Consider the following 23,885-nt stretch of genomic DNA (forward strand, 5'->3'; position numbering starts at 1 on the left):
TATTAAAATAAAAAATCAGCTATGTAAGTGCCTGATTTTGTTGATTAATTTTGCATATTTTTAGACTAATATTCATTTAATAATTATGTCTTCCTTTCCTTAAATATCCGACATCTTCCTGGAAAAAGACAGAGACTGTTTAAGATTGTCTGTATGTTTATCTTGCCATTCATTTAATATAATATTGACTCTCAGTATAATTTTAGAAAAAAATTGCACTTTGTAATTCAAATAAAAATATTTTTAGAAAAGCACATATCTATGTCATTTCAAACTATATTCCCCAACCATAATGAGAATATGAGTAGGAAGAAAGCCATTACTAATTTTTTTCATGGATTTATTTCTTTAGGGATTATTTTTAATTCAAGGAAATTAAAATGATAATTTTTAATTTTTTAACAATTGAAATATTAGTCCTATTAAAATAAACAGGTCTCCCCTTTATTAAAGTTAAACCATTGTTCCCATTGTAATTCACTGCATTTTTTATATGGACCACATTTTCTTTCCTCTGGGCAACTGCAAGTAGTTGTTAAAACTATTAACAGCTGTCTGGTAGCTGTTAGATTCTCAGTGATTTCATTTAGTTCAAAAGAACTCTAAATTTATCCAGGTGTTAAATATATTAAGTCCTGGGTAAAATCAAAGGATATTCTATTAAGGATGCCTTTTAGGATTTGATGAATACTTTATGTTCATAATGGCCAAAGGATAAAAATATATATTTCTGCTATTTACTAAATGAACAGGTAAGTGACTGTTAAAAACAAAGAAAAAAGAAAAAAACAAAGAAAGAAAGAAAGAAAAAAACTCTGTCTTGTTTAAGAAGCAAATATTTCAACACCTCTACTGAGAAATGAGAATTACACATACCATTAAAACAGACCTGTTCACTATCAGGGCATAAACTGAACGAAGTGCCAGAAGCAAACACACATTAATAAGCTGGATAGTAATGAAAAACCTCTTTGCAGCTTTAACACTTAGAAGATGGACACACATCACTCGTTGCACTGCTGTGAAGTTCATGGTGGTCCTGGGGTGCTGCCCTGATAACTTAGTTTGCCTTTCCTTCTTACATGTCCAGGAATCCCTCCACATCTCTGGAGAGTCATTATAAGCTACGGGCTGGTGCTGCGTGCAGGCGCCTCACGGGCACCTCTGGGGAGGCGCAGACCAGAGATATACTGAGAGTCACTGTGGAGCCCACATTTTCTTATTCCTTGTTTGTTATAAGACTTGGGCCCAAGGGGGTATGAAAGAATGCCACATGAATATAGTCCCCTATGTTTTGTTAAGAAAATGTAAATGTCTCACTGTTGCATTTTTAACCCGAAATGATCCTGAAAGTTTAATCTTGACCCAAAGGCAAACTAACAGAGTACCTCTTAGTGCCTATGTTAAAAATGAGCTGCAATTTGTTTTTAGTCCTTGGGACATTTTTACACTCCCATTAAATAAAAGAAATAATCACAAAGGAAATTAAACCACAAAGAAAATATGTTACAGCTATGTTTAGCATCTGACCTAAATATATAAAACAAAGGAAATACATGGTTGCGGTTAAGACTTGGTCTTTAACCAGTCTGTTGCATCTACAGCGCACAGTAACATGGTAACAATATGTCAGAGAGATTCTGAAGCTCAAAACAACATATTTGGAAGAAGAGTGAAGTATCCCACTGTTTCTTCATTTGAAGTAAAACTTCCAGTTTTAGAAGCGTCAGCAATGTTGAGAAGGTCAGAATTGGTGAGTTGGGGATATTTACTAATCATATTTCCTCCATATGCAAAGATTGCCAACAATGCCAAAAGTTGAACATCCACCATCACCCGTGTCGGTACAGCGTGAAGGTCTAGCCTCCACCAGCAATCTGGTCAAAACGATTCCCATCCAACTCCCCACCCCTCTTATATTTCCCAAAGAAAAGAACAGTTAAAGGAGTTCAGTGAGTGCTGGCCCCCAGTATGTCTTTCAGTTGTCCGATGGCTTATTATATGTTCGAAGTAACACACCACATTTCTCCTCTGCTCCATCTGATGTCCCTAAACACATGTATCAGTGAAAACATGCCAACAAGAGCAGCACTCAAAATCTTTGCTTTATACCTGAAGGGTAGTTCTGACATCACTCAGTCTGAGACCCAGGCTTTCACCACTGCATGACTCTGTCATTTTGAATCGAACCTTCAGGACTTCAGTCATTCTAAAAATTTAGTCCGGTTCAACTTGCAAGTAGTTATATACATATTAGATCATATGACAAAATAGGAATTATTCATTGGCAATTAAGTTCTTCATATTATGAAAAGATTAATACAACGTTTTTATTATTCCCCAGAGGCATTGCACAGTAGGTATGATATTTATACAACGTTGCTCCGCAGATTAGTATATTGGAGCGTTAAAAATCAGCTGTGTTCCAAATAATCTAAGCCAATCAGGGAGTTAAAGATCCTCCTCATGCCTGGGGAGTGGTTAAAAGAAATCCACTAGAGTAGCAAGACATGCTCCTATCTAAGACAGCACATTGGGTCTACTCCAAGGAGCTATGGGAAGAAGTGGAGTTCTGCTATCCTCTTGGCATGAATCTTACAGAAATTTATAAATGTGTCTCAAAAAGTTTGAGAATATTTGATAACATCTTAAGTTTTCTTCACTCTTTGCAAAGATATTTTCTACATTTTCTCACTTAATTGCATTTCAGCTTTCCCCACGAAGTTCAGATGACCTGACTGTTTGGGGGGGATTTGGTATCAGAAACAATCAGGAAATTTACAAGTGGAATAGAGGAAAGAAAAAGCGAGTTCTTTGTTGAAGTACTTACTTCTATCACGATTAAATTTAAAGAACTTACTTCTATAATGATTACATTTGGCCCTTATTTGAAGGTGCCCTTACAAACTGCATCAAAGCAAACAGGAGTCTATCAGTGTAACACAAAGTGTCTACGGAAGTGGAGAGTTAGCCTACCTAGAAATAAGCCATCATGCCCTAGCATGATTGGGAGCTGCCTCACCGGGGCAGCCTTTAGCATCCGCGCCAAAACCTTCACTCAACAGCTGTTGAAGTCCTGAGAGACAACCCACAGAGCGGCTCCAGGACAAAATTAGACTTGGGAGTTTCCTGTCCCTTAATTAAATTTCAATTGCTTTCTGCAGTGACAGGGCTCCAATTAGAGGACCAGTTCAAAGAAAATCTAATGTAGTTACCTGTGGCTATCTCATGAGCTTTAATGCAGCCCAGGGTTTGGAGCGTTCGATCTTAAGTGAGCCTGCTCTATCTGTCTTAACAGTGACAAATTTAATTTGTGTAAATCATGAAGCCCCGAGGGAAAGTTGCTTTCTTTTGTTGAGCTTTTCCCCTAAGTGTTCTAATCCATATATATGAATCACACATAAATACAGTTCTTGGGGAGACTATTTCCCTTTGTGCAACATGAAGTGTACTTCCCACAAAAGCCACCCACAAAAGTTGGGTCTAAGATTTTCACACACTCCAACAACTACTAACACCAAATAATGCTGGCATGTTATAAGCATTTCCTGTATACTTAGTGTTCTCAAATAGTAATGAAGAGCCCAGAAAAGAATAGTAATGCATTTTGTGATCATCTTCAAGAGGTCCTCATGACATTCTCAATGTCTCAAACCTCAAAGCCGAATACATAATGATTTCTTCAAAATGTCACTTAAAATTTGTTCCTCTTTCCCTCTACTTGAAATTAGTATGGACCATCCATTTTCAGTCAGCATTTTCAAAAAGGATCAACTGAAACTTGAACAGGCAAAAGGAAAAATGTTTCCACTTCTACCAGACTTAAAAGAAGTTGGGCATCTTTTCATATTTTTCTTATTAGCATTGTAATATAAAACATCTGTAATAATTTAGTAAATTAAATACATTAAAACAACAAATAAAAGAAGCTGTAATGAATAAAATACAGAAGACCCCATGCGGCTGCCTGTTCTTTTCTTGACAAGCAGCAGAGTCAAGTAGCTGGAGCCATGAGTAACTGTTGGCAGGAAATAGACCCACGAACAGGATTGAGAGCTGCTGTGCGCTAATATGAAAACCAGCTTTTATTTATTTCATCACCTTTGTAACAGAATGTTATATTCTGCCATTTCTCTCCAATTTTCTTACCCTCTGTGGAAACTGCAGCCTCATAACTTCTTTTTCCTGTATTGTTCTTGTCTGATTCCATTTTCTCTTACCTGCCAGTGCTCCTTTCTATCTTTCTATTGTCAGAACTACCACCCGTATCCAAACTGTTATTTCCTACAGGTTTTGAAACGGTTTTGAGCTCCTATCTTCCTCCTCAAGTTGAACCATTATATGGTAGTCAAGTACCTTTTCTCAAATAACTCAAGTAACTCTCAAACAGGAACTTAGAGTGACAGAAAACTGCTTAATGGAAAAAAAAAATCTAAAATCTCTGACCATAGTGCTTATGGCCCTCTATCATCCGGGCCCTCTGAAACTATCCATTTTCATTTGTATAATTCCACCAATAGTCCAATAGTCTCTTAGCTTCATGCAGGCCTGTTTCTACTACATCCCTAGTTTATATGCACATATCCGTGGCTCACAGCTCTTTGCCTTTGTATATATTCATCTCCCAAGAATAAATGATTTGTACATTTCTTTCATCATGGCAATCCACATCCAGGGAATATCATCAAGGGTGAGGCAGGCAACATACCCATGGTAGAGTAAAGAATGCAATAAAATACTGAGTGGTCCAGAGTATGGCTCAATGGGAAGAGCAGGTCCCACAAAAAAGGCATTATAATTTAAGTTATTTTTTTAAAGTACTACTCAAGAAAACATAAGTAAACCTGATTTGACCTGTGGACCATAAATGTGCAGCCTCTGAGGTATAACCACTATATTCCTGTAAGATCTATTAAAAATTGGCCTTCAGAAAGTCTTACTGAAAGTTTTCATCCTTTTTCTTATTTTCTATTTCCTCAGAAATTTACATGCAGTTTGGCTTACATTGCTATACATTTGCTTACGCTGTCTATTTTGTTCATATATAGATATATTATTTTCTCGATTATTCAAGAAACCTATTTGGGGAGAGTAGAGGTCATGTGTTTTGATTCTTTCACCCTCATGTTCTAGAGACAACTCTCCCTCCCACTTGTATATAAAACATGCTTATTGAGCATAAAAACAAATTGATAAGTCAATATATTACTGAGGTAGGATCTTTTGAAAAATTGTCTCTCTTACATGTAGCATTTTCTCTAATTTCTTAGAAAGAAACAAATAGGAAAATAAGAGAAAGGGGACTATGAGATTCAGAGTGATATGAAGAGAAGCAAACTAGTTTTTTAGTAAAGTTTCTTAGTGCTAATACATCCACCGTCAAGAAAGTTAAGTCACATACCAAAATAGCACTGGATTAGGAATTCTCATTTTATAACCTTGGCCAAATAATTTAATATTATAGGGAATGTTTCCTTACCTATAAAATGGTATATTTGTGGCAGGGGGTGTGGACAAAGTGGGGGAGTAGCTTTTCTGATGGGCACATTTTGGAATATCTGCTTAGTCTACAACCATACCCTTAACTAACTCCTACTCTACCCCAAGCTACAGGGATATACTCCCCAAAACCATTGTAGACCATGCATTCATTTCTGGCCCATGGCTGATTGGACTATGAGTTGGCATCAATCAATGTCTCTTCCCCAAGGCTTAGTAACTGTGGTGGAGAGAAAGTTTCAGTATATAATGTTGTTGAGCATATTTAATGTCATGGCACATAAACCTGGGCCATATTCTACCTTACTGACCGGATACAGAGGAATCAGGATTAGAAAATATAGAGAAGTTAAATGGAGACAAGAAATAAGTGATAGAACCTGCCTGGATTCATGGCACCCTTTCTATTATCAGTTCCAGTTACTCTCCTTTTCGGTTACGAGCAACAAACAGTCCTAACCTTCCATATTTTTCTCTGCCCTAAAGTTCTGTGGAGCTATACATGTAAGTTTTCCCACCTGTAAAATAGAGGCTGTGAGTAGAAAAGCAGTTAACAGAGTAGTTCATTTTAGTGGGACTGTCAAAACCAAGTAGTCAGCCAAAATGCAGTCTGCAAGAGCTACATTTCCTGGGATAGAGGCAAAATTTGTCATAATGACACATATCTTACTTTCCACCTGAGGTGATGATATGGAATTCAGAAAAAAAATAACCTAAAAATCCATGAGGATTACTAAGGTAATATCTAAAAGCAGTCTTAAGTTTCCCAAATATAAGAACCATATGGATTTAAAGCACCTTATGCATTTTGTTTCTTTTTACATATGTAAGAAACCTGAGGAGAGACTCGAGCATGTTATACATAATTGTCATAAAATTACCCATAATGCTTTCAACTTTATACAAAATAATCCTTATTGAGTAGTTTTAAAGTTACTGTTTGATCTATCAAGTAGACTCAATAAAGAAAATAATTCAAAAGACTATGAGAAGTACGGCACTCTTACACATTGAGCTGAAAGAGTGTCAATTTCAGTATTCTTGCAATTTTTAGCTGGTGGCTTCACTCCACATATGCTTCTGTGTAAGTAAATACAGTAGAATTCTGCTTTAGGGAGAAGGCTATTAACATAGAGGCTGGTTTACTACAGATCAGTGCCCTTAGAAACATAACTACAGATGAGAAAAACCTAATATGAAAGAATTGTTCCCAAAAGCAGATGCTTGTAGTAACGTCCCTAATAAGAGCATCTCTTTAGAATAGCACCTCTTTATTGTAGCTTAAAACTCTTTTATTTCTCAGAAAGAGAACAAGCAGGAGGAAGAGAAGGGGGAGGAAGAAAGAGAAGAGAGAAGAGAAAAAGAGAAAAGAAGTAGAAAAGAAGAAGAGGGAAAGAAAGCTCACCTTCATTTACCTCTGTTCACACTCAAACTTCCTGATAGTAACCAACCCTGATGTGGTCACTGACTCCTCTCCTTTCCACTTGTGAATCCATTGCAATCTGGCTTCTCCCTCCTTCATTCAGAAAATTGTCTTGTGATGGTCTCCAAAGGCCCTGGGGCTGCAAAATTTAACAGGCACTGGTCAATTATTATTGCAACAAATTTTTCCTAGAATTCAAAATATTTACCAAACTCCATTTGAAATGCCTGCCTTTCTTTATATAGTGGTTACTTCATCACCTTCTATCTCTATTTGCTCTATTTCCTTCCCCCTCCTTGGCTTCTTTTTTCTACATTAGGTCCTTTCATGCCCTGGTTTTCCTCTAAGAGCCTGTCCTTGCTCATGTCTGTTCTCTATATACTCCTCATGGCACACTCATCCATTCCTGTAATACCAGGTACCATGTATTTATGACTCGACTTTTTATCTTCAGCACAGACCATTCCCTTGAACTCCAGATTTGTGTTTCTAGGCTCCTACCAGACACGTTTAGTAGATATATCACCAACACCTTAAACTTATCCAATATTAAATCCCCTTTATGTTCTTTCCAATTCTCCAGTTGGTTTGATTTTAGTGTCCAAGTCAGAAGCTTTAGGATCACTTCCTCTTTGTTACTCACTTACCCAGTAGGTCATTAAGTCTGAGTCTATGGATATCTCTGGAATCCACTCCATGACCACAATTTCTGTCTTTCTTCAGACTCTCATCATTTCTAACCTATCCTGTTGCACTAGCCTCCGACCAGACCTCCCTGCCTACAGGCTTTCCCACCTTCCTTTCCTCCTGAATCTGTATTCTACACTATTGCCTCTGGTACCTAAAGTACAAAACTAATCAGGACACTTCTCTGATTAACACCTTTCAATGATTTTTCACCCCTATCAGCTCCTTTCCTTGATAAACATAAAAGGTCCTTGACAGTCTGGCTTCTCCCCCCCTTTATGATTGTGTCTCCCTACTTTCCCTAACTCACTGCCTCTGGTTCAGCCTTAACTGTCTTTTTGCAGTTTCCCAAACATGCCAGGCTATTTCACATCTCCAAGGTTTCGGAGAGTCTGATGCATTTGCCTGAAATGCTCTTCCCCTCTCAGGCACCTGGCAAATTCCTGTTCAGTATTTGAAAATTCCATGAACATCACCCCCACCCCACCCCACATACATGTGCATCTTCCTATTACTTTTTTCATCCATAAGCATGGAGGTGTACCTCTCTATTAGCATTTTTCTCACTGTGTCATAGTTTATAACATGGGGGGGGGTCTCCATGAACCCTTGAGGTCCCTGAGAAATGTCTTTATTTCAGTTTAAACTATGCCTGGCGTGTAATACATGCTGAATGCATGTTGGTTGAATGAATAATAAATAAATACAGACAGTATTAGAACAGCTAGTTGAAAGTGTTTGGTATCCCTTTCCTGCACCATTTGGACAATAGGTAATATTACGCAATAATTTTCTTAAATCTCTTAAAAGCTGAGTTTCAGAGAAGCAGAGAACTGCATAGTAAAGCAGTTAAGAACCAGATTCATTTATAACAAAAGAAATGGTTACTTAACTCAAGACAAGTATATGAACTAAAAGAAACTTTTGCCTATTGCTACTAACTGATGAAATAAGAGCAACTAGGTTTGGCTTTCTCATTGTTAATTCTTCCACACGAAATATTTGGAAAATAGTATCCAATCTTACAGCCTGTGGGGTCAATTCTGCCCAGCGAACAAAACATGGACGTGTGCGTCACCATCTACCTTGCAAAATCCTCTAGCAGGCTTGCATCTACACGCACGTCTCTGATTTTATAAGATCCTGTACGTGACAACAAACACATCAACAGTGTGTCTAGACTACCAGGTCGTATTCAGAAACTTATGACTTCAACAGGGGTGGAGATTGTGGGGGAACAGAGCCTAGATCGAGTGAACTTCTAAATAGAATAGGTATTTGTGTGTTCAGGAGAAAAGGGAACAAGGAAAGAAGCATGTTAACAAAAGAATGACTTGTCATAATTCTGGGAACCTTTGGAGCAAAGAATTATGAACTTAAATAGTCCAATACCTGGATAATTGTAATGCCGGATATAGCTTTTCAGGAAGAAGAGTTCTACTAATTCTGGATGGGAATGGGGTGAAGAATAATAGTCAAAAGTGCAGATTAAGATCAGTTTGCAAAGACATTTCCATTTAAATGAAACTTCCTTCTTTGGATGATAGGTGATATCAGATTGAAAAAGCAGTGACAAGTTGGAAGAATAGTTCTCTCAATAGGAAATAAAAGTAAAGGAACCTCCATGAGCCATAGGCCTGGTCAAAGCTTTACCTCTTAAACACTTTGAACCCTATCTTTCCCCTTTTTATCTGTAATAGTTGCTCATATGTCCACTAATAATTTTGCTCTTTACTTGGGGTGACTTGCTCTTCTTGTTTGGAGTGACTTTGCCAAGCCTAGAAACCGGAAGCACTAGACACAATACAGCCAAATTCTACTAAACTGCAAGTCAAACTTGAACACCAAATGCATGGAAAACAAGAAATAGACTAGCATTAACTGTGTGTTATTTTTTAATCTTCTTAGCATAGCTATAAAAAAAATTATCCCATTAATATTTCACCTACATCTTTAAATTACCAGTTATGAGTACAAATAATAAATAGTAAACTGTCATTAATTTATATTCCATTAATTTGGAATTTATAATGAAAAAAAAAAGCCTTTGACCTTTGATCAGACACAGGTTCATCCAACTCAGGTCTCTGTCTCTGGCAAGAGTAGTAAGAGGATATCTGATGGGGAATTGTGTGGTTAAATTGCCTAATTTCAAACTAAAGTATTTAGAGCCATACTCCCCAATTCTCCATTTTCCTTTAATTAATGTTAATTTTGTTAAGGAATAATTCTTTAACCCATTAATGTATGTAGTCTCCATTCTCTTCTGGAGGTAATGAATTCCAAGTTTTCTGTCCTTCATCTAAAATATGTTTTTCTTTTAAATTCCTAATGAATTTTATGGGGACATTCCCCCTTTTAATAGGATGATTATACGTTTTTAAGAGGATTCATGATTTTAGAAACTTAAATGTTTTTGACACTTAATCATCATTTTCCAGCTGTAGATTCTTAAACTTTTTCTACTTCTTTGGATCATTTATGCCATACACTTGACTTTATCTAGCTTCTTGGGTTAAAACATGTAATTATGGTTTAGTACAGAAGATATCCATTGTTATAAACTTTTTTAGCTTGTTTTGATTGTGGTTGCATATTGGGCTGCTGTCACCTGATTTCTCCAGTCGTGGTTTTCAAGCTTCTTGTTTGCTTCATTTTTTTAAAATGAAAATCTTGCTTTTTATTAAAAATCCCCAAAAATATATAAAAGAAAATAAAAATCACCTGAATATTTTCCTTGCAAAGATAATTGCTGTCAATATTCTTGTGGATATTTTTTCTGTGCTTGTATTCATATACATTATTATCCTAAAAAAAAAATATTATATATATATAATATGTGTATGTGTATATATATATTATATATATGTATGTATATATATATATAATATATATATATATTATATATATATCTCCATGATTCTGAACCTGCGAAGAGTCTATATGAAGGCCAGAGGTGGGGGGGTTGGGGGGAAGCTGTTGATATTCAGGGCCATTTGCAGATCTTTCTCAAAGTAAACATGGCTCTCTACCTTACTCAAACATGACTTCTACAAAAGCAAATCTAATTTTTTGAGAGAAGACAAAGAAGAATCAATGAAAAATCCACTTCTCTCATTTTTCCCATCTCTCCGTTCAAGAATCACTGCTATGATGCTATTTTGTAAACTTTTCTTTTCCTCATTTCCTTGATGTGGTAAATTTTTTTCTTTACCAATGACTATATATATCAACTCTTCAGCCCAAGAAAGATGCCTACAACATATTTAAATTAAAAAAGAAAAAACAAACATCAGAACAGAGGGTTCAATATGCTGTCATTTGTGTTAATTATATATTTATATTTATATAAAACTTCCTGAAAAGCCATACGTCCATCTGTTAATAGGATTCATCTCTGGACCTTTTGGCTTTGGGGGCATTTTCACTCTTGAGTTTGAAATATAGACCAACTATAATTTTGAAAGTAGTCTCCTTTTGCTTGACTTTTCTCTTTTTAAAACACTGTAAATAATGCTGCTTTGAATATTAATGTATCCGACTCTTAATGCTCTTGTTTGTCCTTAGAATTCCCACGAAGGAATAGGTATAGGGAATGCCTCTAAAAATATATGGAATTGGGCACCTAGGTGGCTCAGAATGTTAAGCATCCAACTTTGGCCCAGGTCATGATCTCATGGTTCCTGAGTTTGAGCCCCACATCAAGATGTCTGCTGTTAGCACAGAGCCCACTTCAGATCCTCTGTCTCCCTTTCTCCCTGTCCCTCCCTCCCCTTACCCACACACATGCATGCACGATTTCTCTCAAAAATAATAAATAAAAAATAAATAAAAATTTGTGGAATCTATTGTCAGATTGCTGTCTGAAAAAAAGACCAGATCAACTTGTTTCCACCAACGATCATGTCCATTTTCTCACAACTTCATCAACACTGGATATTTGAATTCTTTTAATCTTTGCAAATCTAATATGTGAAAAATATTGTTTAAGTTTGCATGTCTTTGGTTACTAATGAAGGAAAATGTGTATTCACCCATTTGTTAGTCATATATATATTTCTTCTTTGGTGAATTGCCTGTTTAGAGTCTTTGGTTACTTTTCTATTGGAGTGTATATATATATATATATATATATATATATATATATATATATTAAATGGAGTATATATATATATATATTAAATGTTTATTTATTTTTGACAGAGAAAGAGACACACAGAATGAGAGCAGGGGAGTGGGAGAGAGGGAGACACAGAATCTGAAGCAGGCTTCAGGCTCTGAGCTGTCAGCACAGATACTGATGCGGGCTTGAACTCCCGAACTGTGAGATCCATGACCTGAGCCGAAGTAGGACGCCTAACTAACCGAGCCACCCAGGTGCCCCTGGAGTATATATATTTTTGTTAATTTGTTAATATTTCTTGTATCTTAGGTATTTTAGGTATACTAACATGAAACTTATGTGAAGTTTACCATTAGTCTGTATAGGTTTTCTTTTGATTACAGAAACTTATAATGCTTACCTACTTATCTATTTATCCTTTCTTTTATGATTGTTGACATCCCTGACTCAAAATTATAAAGCAGTTTACCTCTATTAATATTATCATTTCTGATATGTGCTTAAATCTTTAATCCATCTAGCATATATGTAAGTATCCCTGTTTCCTTTTTTTTTTTTTTTTAACGTTTATTTATTTTTGGGGGACAGAGAGAGACAGAGCATGAACGGGGGAGGGGTAGAGAGAGAGGGAGACACAGAATCTGAAACAGGCTCCAGGCTCCGAGGCATCAGCCCAGAGCCCCACGCGGGGCTCGAACTCACGGACCGCGAGATCGTGACCTGGCTGAAGTCGGACGCTTAACCGACTGCGCCACCCAGGCGCCCCCCCTGTTTCCTTTTTAAGTAAACATTACTCTGCAACATTTTTATCTTAATTTCTGAATATTCAACAGAGTCCAAACAGGCATTACATTAGTACTGAAACAAGCCATTTGCATTTACTATTCTTATTCGTTTAATGCTATTAAAATATGGTGTTTTACCTCATTTCTTTAACACTTTTTCCTCCTCTTTTGATTGCCAATTGTAGGCAAGTTCTATTAATTATACACACAATATGTATCTTTTTTAAAAATATAAAGGTATTGATTTATTCTGTTTTCATATACTTTACATGGTTGTAGGGATTGTCTAATTATTTCAAAAGTTATTTAAACTACAGCATAAACCACATCCTGGTTTCCATAGTGCCTGACACATTGACACGTTGCAAGTCCTTGATAAAGATTTTGGAATTGGCTAACAAACCAAACCGAATGTTTTTATTATAGCAAAGAAATGGCACTATAATCTCCCAAAGAATGTGATGTTTTTACTGTGATGTTCACCATGAGGTTGTTAACCATTTATTTATTCACTTTCCCATGATACCGGTAAGCAAGTTGTTCAACATCCTGGGCTTTCCAATCTCCATTTATCATAAGTTCGAGTCCCTTTTACTAACCCCTTCACAAGACTGTTGGAAGACGAACAAGTGAAAGATTGTGAAAGTACTTTAAAAGAAAATAACTTTTTACATGAAAAATGCTGTCATATAAACAAATAGCGGTGGCCATGGAAGGTCTGTTGCTGTTATAAAAACAAATAAAACCATGATAGACCATCAACATGTTTCCAACTGGTCAATATAGGTTTGTGATTTTGATTCTGAAATGAAAATGAATTCCCCACACAAAAATTCATGAAGACAGGTATCACCTGTCCTGCCAGACCACAGCAACGAGGAGATTGATTGCAGGTTAGGTATTTCCTGTGGGCTCAGCTGTATCTATGATTATAAGCGGTGAGTATTCATTATTCAGAGTTGATGTGTGTTGATGACACAGTCTGCACTCTGCGGCTTGCCTCCAAGGCCTTCCATGTTACAGCCAAGCCATGATAGGAAGAACTGCATTATGTAATAATGACCTACCTCACCTCCTTCTTACATAATATTTCACACTCTCATGGTGCTCTGTAGTCATGTGGCAATTATTCCTCGCAGAGTTTTGAGGAAGAAGGGAGGTTGCATTACCACATGGGAGCCAGAGCAAAATGTGCCATACTAATTTTTCATTAGAGGAGCTAACTGACACAAGTCTGATTTGGCAACATTGAAGATACATGCTTCACAAGTACTGCCTCAACCATAAAATTAGTGTCAGAACTCAGGATTATCCGCAAATATTTATTTACAAACTATGTGACTACAACCATGGTGAATGCAAGATGCACTAGTTTTCCCTGAAGAAGCTCACAGTCTGACTTAGGGAAAGTGAAGGCTTGAACTCAAATGTAACCATCCAGTATGCCTCCATGTGTAACTCAGGACACTGAAGAAGCCACAGGGTTAGAGCCAAACTCAGGCACCCCAGACTCATTCACATTCTCGAGTGATACAGGAGCTTGGGATTCCTGGATTCCCTCTTAGGGAAAGGATTGAAGCTGTTTCTCAATAGGCATTGCTATTGGATTTAGGGGTAGTATAATTCTTTGTGGCACAACAGTGGCAGAGGGAAGGGGAACCCTCAGCAAGAAAACTGTAAGAGTCTCCACACTTTTCCAATGCCTCTGGGCTGAGTGGCTACATTTCCAATTGCCCCCTTGAGGGTAGGTCCAATCCCAGTGAGAACCATTGTACTGTGGGACACTCCAAGAATGCACTTTGTCTCATTAGCTCATTTTTGCTGTGTAGATCCACAGGGAGTCACAGAAAGCAAAATTCCATTTGTTTTGGAGTGGCTGTGATCATCCATGCTTCTGGCTTTCAAGGCAGGTCATTCCATTTTTTTGAGACAACTCCCCGTTAGATTCTTAAGATGAGGCTCGGAATTCTGGTCAAATATGTGGATTGAACTCTTGCACACCATAACCAAACTTCATGATAAGCACAATAGACAATAAAAGGATAAAAAGTTCATAAGGACCAAGAAAACAGGAGAGGAGACAACATTGGATACAAAGTAGAAGCTTAATCCAACCTCTCCCTACTCAAAACCCTGTCAGTGGCCTCCATAGACTTAAAGTCTATGGTCCTTGCCATGGCTACAAGTCCCTGCAACAATATGGTCACCACTACTGGTCTCCAAATCACTAGTCTCTGACATCACTTCCTTTCCTACCATACTGTCCTCCTTGCTGTTCCTTACAAAGGAGGACCTCCTGCTCCTACTTCAGGTGCTTTACATTTGAATGTCTCTGTGCTTGGAGCCCATTTCCCCTAGATGTCTGCATATCTCCTTCCCTAAGTTTCTTCAGGTTGCTGTTTAATGTTACCTTAAGGGAAGGATCTCCTCTGCATAGTTCATGTAAAAGTAGCACTCTTGTCACACACTCCCTCACCCTAATATACTTTTCTCCATAGCATTTAGTACCATTAGACATTTTTAAAATGTTTTTATTATCTATCTCCTCCCCTAGAACATACGCTCTGAGAGGGCAAGGGCAAAATGATGTCAATGAATTGTCAGTTAGTGGGTCAAGGACTGTCAATACATTTTTTTTTTCAAAACTGGAAAGCAAGTATATGAGAGGTAACTGATTTAATAGAGAAGAGAAAGTGGAAATCTAGTGCAGAGCCTTGAAAAGTCTCAGGAGTTGGAGGCACCAGATGCCACAGAAGAAGTGGGTAGATGGTAGATTTGAAAAATAAGCCTGGGTGGCTCAGTTGGTTAAGTCTCTTGATTTTGGCTCAGGTCTTGATCTCATGGTTTGTGAGATTGAGCCCTGTGTTAGTCTCTGAGTTGACAGCACAGAGCCTGCTTGGGATTCTCTCTCTCTCTCTCTCTCTCTCTGTTTCTTTCTGCCCCTCTCTTGCTCACACTGTCTGTCTCAAAACAAATAAACTTAAAATAAAAGAAAAAAAAGAAAAAGAAAAAGAAGGTGGATCAGTTGAAATTTCTGTAAGAGAAATTAAATCCCTAATCTCCTCTCCAACTTCATTTGACCAGGTGATTAGCTTTCTTCAAGTGTATAGAAACACTAGAAGTTTAGTCTTTGGAGAAATTTAACAGAGACTCAGGATAAGAGGAGCCTGGTAGTGGTCAGGGATGAGGCACCATATTTAAAATAGGAGATGTAAGTGAAAGCTTATATTGTGAGCAGTGAGAAACTTCTTCTCCCCAGCCCTACACACACAGAGACTTCATAGTGTGCTCTTTGGTAGATCGTTTTTATATTTGAACATATGGCCAAATATATATTTGAAGAAAGCTCCAGCATGACAGAGACCAAAGCAAAGACAAAAAGAAATTCATAGGGAATAGCTAATTCAGGAAAGAGGGAAAAACAACTTTTATTCATTTATTTTTTAAAGTTTATTTACTTTGAGAGAGAAAGACAGCCGGGGAGGGGCAGAGAGAGAGAGAGAGAGAGAGAATCCCAAATCAGGTTCTGCACTGTCAGCAGAGACTTTGACTCAAGGCTCAAGCCCACGAATGGTAAGATCATGACCTGAGCTGAGATCAAGAGTCAGACGCCTAACCGACTGAGCCACCCTGGAGCCCCAAAAGAAAAAGAATACTTTTTAAAAAATGATCATTATCCTTCAAAAATAGATTGCTATTTGAAAAGGATACATTTAGAGAACAAAGAGTGTGTTATGAATGAAAAATAATAGAAGAAATACAAATTCAATAGGAGAGTTGCATGGAAGAATATAGATTTATAAAAGGTAAAGAGATTGAAAATATGAAAGAGCATAGAAGAAATTTAGAAGATCAGTCTGAACAGTCCAATATCTAGGTAATATAGGTTTCAGAAATAGATACAGAGGGGAGAAGAAATTATCCAAAAAAACAAATTGTTTCCCAGTACTGATACACATGAATCTCTATTTTGAAGAGCCCCTTCAAATTCCTTTCACAACAAATGAAAAATAACCCATATCAAAGCAGGCTATCCTGAAATATCAGAATGACCATGAAAGCTTCTAAAGAGAGAGAGATTAAAAATAAGTTTATATCAAAAGTATTAAGAATCAAAATAGCAACAGATTTCTCAACAATCCTAGAAGCAAGAAGACAGCTAAAAAAAAAACTTCAAAATTCTGAAAGGCAACATTCCAACTTAGAATTCTAAACCCAACCCAATTTTCACTCAAGTGTAAAGGTAAAGAAACGTTCTTACGTGAAAGGTATAATAGTAGGATCAGGTTATTCCTTCAAATAGAAGTTATTTCTCTCTTATATAAAAAAGCACAGGATTGTGCAGTCCAGAGCTGGCATTGAGGCCTTGTTCCATGATGTCTTCAAGGACCCAGACCCCTTACAACTTCTTGCCCCATCATCCCTAGATTTGCCCCACATCCCATCATTCAGGGTGGTGCCCACATTCCAGCGATGAAAGAGGGTGCACTACAGCTCTCTCTCATGGAAGGGTCTTATGCTTTCGTTCTAGTGTTCTCTCCAGACTGCAGTCACAGTATTCACACATAACTGCTCAAGAGGCTGGAATATGTAGTCTCCACTCTGGGCAGGTAGCATGGGCTCAGCTAAATACTCTGTCACCCTGAGAGAAGAGAAGTATCGGTAGCAACCAGCAACCTCTGCCTTGTAAGGAGGACTCAAACAACATAACTTGCCGGCATCTTTGTTAGCTACCGGAGTATATGTATGTGCCACTAACATGGGGAAGTAAATCAAAAAAAGAGGAAGATGTGGAACCCACAACAAGGAGCCCCAACAGAAGAGAGAAATCCCAGGGTGATGGCAAAGGAAATCCCAAGAGCAGCTATGTAGTACTCCCAATGAGCAGCCCATTTGGATTGGAATAGAGTAGTAGACAGTGAAGGGGATGTGACTAAAAAAAAAAAAAAAGAATTGATAACTTACCCAATATGTTTGGGATTGCATTTACAGCAGTTTCATAGATAAGACAGAATTTGAGTGGACATTAATAATATATACCTAGAAAACAAAGAAATTGAAAAAACAAAGCCAAAAACATGCTATGTGTTACTTCTAAGGACAACTAAAAAGTGTAATAAGTCAAATGTAATCACAGCACATCATGTGACTTAATGGTGATCAAAATGGAAAAACAGAGATGCTAAATATAATGTAAGTCTCCTAATAGATAAGGAGGAAGTGTGTGTGTGTGTGTGTGTGTGTGTGTGTGTGTGTGTGTGTGTGTGTGTAAAATTCAAAAAGCAGCCAACATGGGGCATTTGGGCGGCTCAATCGGTTAAGCGTCCAACTTCAGTTCATGTCATGATCTCACAGTTCATGAGTTTGAGCCCCATGTCGGGCTCTATGCTGACAACTCAGAGCCTGGAGCCTGTTTTGGATTCTGTGTCTCCCTCTCTCTTTCTACCCCTTCCCTGCTTGTGCGCGCGCTCTCTCTCTCTCTCTCTCTCTCTCTCTCAAAAATAAATGAACATTAAAAAAAATAATTTTAAAAAAGCAGCCATCTTATCTCCCATACTTAGAAGTCAATGGATACATTCTAATATTGAAATATAAGGAAAGAGAGAAAAATACCACCACAGGCCTGGTATTTAAAAAGGCCAGAAGAACTAAGAGTTAAAGGCTTACCTCTGGGGAGCAGGATTTGGGTGGAAAGGAAATAGTGGAGGTCGCTGCTGTTTCCACCATCATTCCTATAGCACTTATTACTTGACTTTTCAGATTATGTGCCTACAGTACTTTGATTTAAAAGGGATAAAAGGGGTGGCTAAGAAAAACAAGGTGAAATCCCAGCATTGTCTATTAAGGGTACTTTGCAGATATTCTTTTCCTCTCCTTTTGTGTAATAGAAGTAGAGAAGTTTTCCAGGGATTCATTCCTTTGTCTCAAAATTAATACTTCACTGGTAGAATTATTATGGTTATTACACAACATTATTTGAGCTCACACCATGTGCCAGGATTGCTTAGCCTAATCTTCAATGGTGAGTGAATTAGGCAATATTATTGCCCCTGCTCTATGGATGAGGACATTACAGCTTGGAGCAGCTTATAGGACCCACCCAGGGTAGCATGGCAAATTAAAAAAAAAATATATATATATATATACACACACACACACACACACACACATATATACATATACATTAAAAATATATACATATAACTATATATGTATACATATATATATATACATATATATACAACTAACTATATATGTAATACATATACATAAAAATATATACATATACATTAAAATATATATATACACATATATATATATGAATAGAGCAACATAGTTCAAAAGGGCAACTCATGTATTGACGTATATAACACATGGGGTTCTTTGACCTATATGATTTATCCTTTAAAACCCCTAGTAAACTTGGGACAAATAAAATTTAGAAATTTGTAGCACGTTGGGGTGCCTGGGTAGCTCAGGCAGTTAAGTGAATGACTCTTGATTCGGCTCAGGTCATGATCTCATGGTTCGTGAGTTTGAGCCTCACATCAGGCTGTCCCCTCTCTCTGCCACTCCCCTGCTTGTGCTCTCTCTCTCTCTCTCTCTCAAAAATAAAATAAACATTTAAAAGAAAGAAAGAAATTTGTGTCACCTTTAATCTATACCTGATCAGACACAGAAAAAGTTTCCCACAGACAGTCCTGCCTGCGTAGCTTGGGCCTGACCTGTGGCACCCTAGGTTTTATTCTTGGCTCTTGAGTATGCCAAGAACACTAAATTATATGAAATGATGTCAGTGCTTTCATAATATAAATATTGCACCAAGGTTTTGGGGCTACATCAATAAAAGTTCAATTTATAAGGGCTTTAGTGAAAAGCCAAATTATGCAATTATGACCTCTGCCGTGTCTAATCAAGATACATATCCAGGTGGTTCAAGGATTAGTGGGGATAGCAGAACAAAAGAAGAAAGGACTGTCCAATTTGTATTTTCAGCCTTTGTCTTTTTCCAGCCAGTGCTAAAATGTCCTAAGCCTGTTTCCTTATGACAATATTTTCTACACAAAATAACAAAGTAGAAAACGTTTATTTTTCTTAGTGCCTTTTCATATCTTTTTGGAAGCTTTAGGATATCCCCAACTTTTCTGCCTCTTTGTCCTGTCACAAAAGATACACTTTTCCAATATTTCCTCCTACATTGTTATAAAGTTATGGGAAATGAACCCTGGTAACCTCACGGCTTTGGCTTACCTGCCAGCAGGCCTTTCCTGGGGACTCCACGCGCCGACAGCTCTTTGCCCACCCCATAATGGCAGTGACATATCTTCATCCAAAGAATCCACTCATTTGGCCTTTGGATAGAGAAGAGAGAGATAGCACATAAACAGAAACAGAAAGCTTGAGGGAAGCCTTTTATCATTTAAACATAGAACTAGTTTCTATGTTAGATGAATGGATGGATTGGATGCCATTAAACTAAAATGGTGAATACTGAAAAAGGAGAAGGTTTTCTGCGAAAACATGAGGAGTTGAATTTTGATGCAGTAGAGTTAGGAATCTGTGGAACGTCCACATGGACATGTCCAATAGGCTGTTGTCCTATTCAGGGCAATTCGGGAGCAGAATCCAGCAGATACCACTGAATCCAAACTAGGGGGACAGTGCTGAGAACAGTTGCAGTGTTATTTAGGGCGTGGTACCATAGTCTGAACCAAAAAAGGCCATTTTTCCAGACATCAAGGGATGGACAGAAATAGTTCAATCCTCTGTTTAGTTTCACTGCCTCCTTCTACCCTTTGGAGCCGTCCCTTCTAATTATCCTCATCTGTTTCTGCTTTAATTGCTTTTCTGGCTCACTGTTTACCCCAGGCTGGAACTTGCAGATACCATACTGCCACGCCCCATCCTTGTGCCCACAGAAGACTGCTCACTGGACAAGACCCTCCTCCCATTGAGTACAGGTGATCGGTAACACTTCTCTGCCGTGTATCCCAGCAGACATCGACAAGCAGAGCCGGTACAGGAGGTGAAATCCACCTCTCTCCTTTGTCCTTGCCTGGCTTAAGCTCTCCAATATAGAGCCAAGGATTTGGATTTTCTTTGAGATCTTTCTCTCCTCTCATTTTCTAAACATCCCTACACAACGTTTCCCACCTCTGCTCCTCCTTGGTTGCCAGTTATTATCTGGGGCTACCAACTTCCAGGCCAAGACCACAAATTTAATGATTTGGAACTATGGAAGTGCAGCAGAAAAGGCACAGGCTGTGAATTCAGACTTCACTTCAAATCCTCGTGCAAATTATGTGACTGCAAATTACTACCTGTCATATTACCTGCAAATCACGTGACTTGGGCATGTTACTTGACTTCCCTGAGTTCCTGTTTCCACAGTAGTAAATGGTGAAAATAATACCTACTTTGCAGGATTTACAGTCTAGCTAATTTAAGTAAAATTTGGTACCTAGTAGTTGGTCAGTACATATTTATTTTTAAAATAAATATTTATTTTATTATTGGACCATTCTCTACTTCATGCATTTTCTCTAGAAGCCCTTAAGTTCCCTGAGACCCAACTGTGTGTTTCATTTATCTTTTGTATCTCTCGCAATGCCTACCATTGCATCAGCCCTTAATATGTCCTCAATGTATTCTTCTTGGATACATGGATAAATTGCTTGATTTTTTGAGGGTAGAAATCTGTTATTTTTATTTTAAACAAACGCAAGTGATCGTCTTCAAAAGAGTCAGAGCTAACATTTACTGAGTGCTCACCTTATGCTAGGTCTTGTGAGTACTTCGCTTGAATTAACTCATTCCATCCTCCTAACAGCCCATAGAGAGGGCACTATTACTATCCCTACTTAACAGATAAAGTAATTGAGGCAGAGGAAACATCGGCTGCTCGTTCAAGGTCACCCAGCTAATAAGTGGTGTCACAGGACTTCAAGAATCTATACTTTTAACCTCTATGTTATACATATGGGAGACTTGATTAAAAAAAAAAAAAAAAAAAAAAAAAAAAGCTCTGCTTCTGCTTGAGCTTTTCAGGTTTTGTCCCTCATCCCTGGTATTCATTCTTGGCTGGTTAGGTCTGTTTTGGTGAAAAAGTTGCCTAAAGAAATCTTAACACAAACATCCAAGCTCAAGCAACCTCCTAATAGCAGACACCCAATTTCTAACATTTAAAATAAATTCAGAAGACTTGTCCACAACAAAGCCAAAAAATTTAACCTCAAAAAAGAAAGCCACACTCGTTTTTAGAAAGACTATTAAGTACCTTGTTCGCTTGGAAACGTTGGTTACAAGCCTACATTGATGACTTGCTCATGTCGTTACCCATTTTTGGGTTTGATTTATCCATCTTCTTATGCAAATCTGTCCACCTTCACACGTGTTGTTTTGCACGCTGATGAGTGCACCTGGAATTGTGACACAGGAGATTAAACAGGTAGGGGCTGCAGTGGGTGGTGAAGCACGGATGTGCAAAGAGATAAACAGCAAGTGAGGTTCACCATATTCCCCCTCACAAGCTTGCCGCCCTTTCTGTCTCCCGCTTCTTTCTGAAAGGGCAGTTTCCTCAGGGGAAACTGTGCAGGCCCCTTCTCCAGCTCATCTCCAAATACTCTCCTTGTGTGCCCTGTTTAGCGGGTCTGGGGACAGGTCTAAGTAGTGCGCTCAAGTTCCTCATGAATCTTTGAGCAAGAGCTACAGTTTTTATTTCTTCTTGAACATTTTTCTTATTATTCCTCTCTCGCTTTGCTGCAGTTTTGTTTCTGTTTTTCTTTGTTTGTGTATTTCATGGTTAAGCAAAGAAAAGGCCATAGATGGGAACTGAGCAGAAATTTCAAACTCTCTCTATTTCAAACTCTATCTATTCGCCTGTTCACTGTCCAAAGTTAATCTTTGGACATCACCAGCAATAAAAATCAATGACCAGATCTGCACTGGCTAAGCTGTAGGTGACAGGGTGAGAGAACTGAAGGGTATATAGAGGCAAGGCCACGATCAAGAGTAAATTGATGTTAGTGGGAAAAGAGCAACAGATGGAAAATCAGAAATACTGGACCCTATCCCTTACCATTAACTGAAATATGACCTTGGGAAATTCACTTCCTCCCTTGCCCTTGATAGCCCCATTTGTAAAATAATAATAAATAATAACAATAGCTAACATTTAATGGGAATTCACTGGAGACGTCAGGCACTATTCCACTCTCAAATTCTTTTTTTTTTAATTTATTTATTTTGGAGAGAGAGAGAGAGAGAGAGTGAGAGAGAGAGAGAGAGAGGTGGGGGAGGGGCAGTAGGGGCTTGATCTCATGAACTGTGAGATCATGACCTGAACAGAAATCAGGAGTCAGACGCTTAACCGACCGACCCACCCAGATGTCCCTCTAGTCTCAAATATGTTAACTCATTTAATCTTTACAGTAACACTATGAGGTGGATACTAATAATATTCTCATTTTGCAGATGAGAAAACTAAGTGACTACGTAGTTGAGTTGAGTAACTTGTTCAAGGCCTCAAAGCCTGTAAGTCAGTGTTCTCACCCAGGCAGTCCAAGTCCAGAGTCCATGTTACACTTGTACATCTAAGGTCTTTTTCAATTCTAAAATTCGATTTTACTCAAAAGTGTCCTTCCCACCACCACTGCCAAAGTCAACTGCAAACTCACACATCTATAAGAGTTTTTAAGGGGCGCCTGGGTGGCGCAGTCGGTTAAGCGTCCGACTTCAGCTCAGGTCACGATCTCGCAGTCCGTGAGTTCGAGCCCTGCGTCGGGCTCTGAGCTGATGGCTCAGAGCCTGGAGCCGGTTTCTGATTCTGTGTCTCCCTCTCTCTCTGCTCCTCCCCCATTCATGCTCTGTCTCTCTCTGTCCCAAAAATAAATAAATGTTGAAAAAAAAAATTTTTTTAAAAAAAGAGTTTTTAAGGCATACTTTATAGAGATACAAAAGAGTTTGGAGTTTAAAAAATCAGTTTACTAAGGTTGTTCAGATTTGTGTTTCATTAAAATTTTTTTAGTTTGCATATATAATCTATTTCCTTTGGGTAGAGTTCATCAGTTTCACATAGTTGTAATAGGCCAACTTTTATTATAACCCAGAAGTGAAAAAACTTGAAAGTACTCCTAACATCAGCTAGAAAAAGAGTTTAAATATTCACAAACTTTCACTTCTGAGGTGGAGTAATAATAACTAACATCTGTTAGAAACCTTAAATTAATCCAGAGCATTTTCTCCATACCATCTCATTTACTCCTCACTTACTCATAAAAATGACCATCTTGTGAGATATCATCCCATTTTATGGAGGGGTCAAAAAACTCATCCATAGCCACACAGCCTAGCAAAAACCTTGGGATTT

Source organism: Herpailurus yagouaroundi, unplaced genomic scaffold (genome assembly GCF_014898765.1).
Source record: "Herpailurus yagouaroundi ecotype Mexico unplaced genomic scaffold, PumYag 166, whole genome shotgun sequence".
Lineage (NCBI taxonomy): Eukaryota > Metazoa > Chordata > Mammalia > Carnivora > Felidae > Herpailurus > Herpailurus yagouaroundi.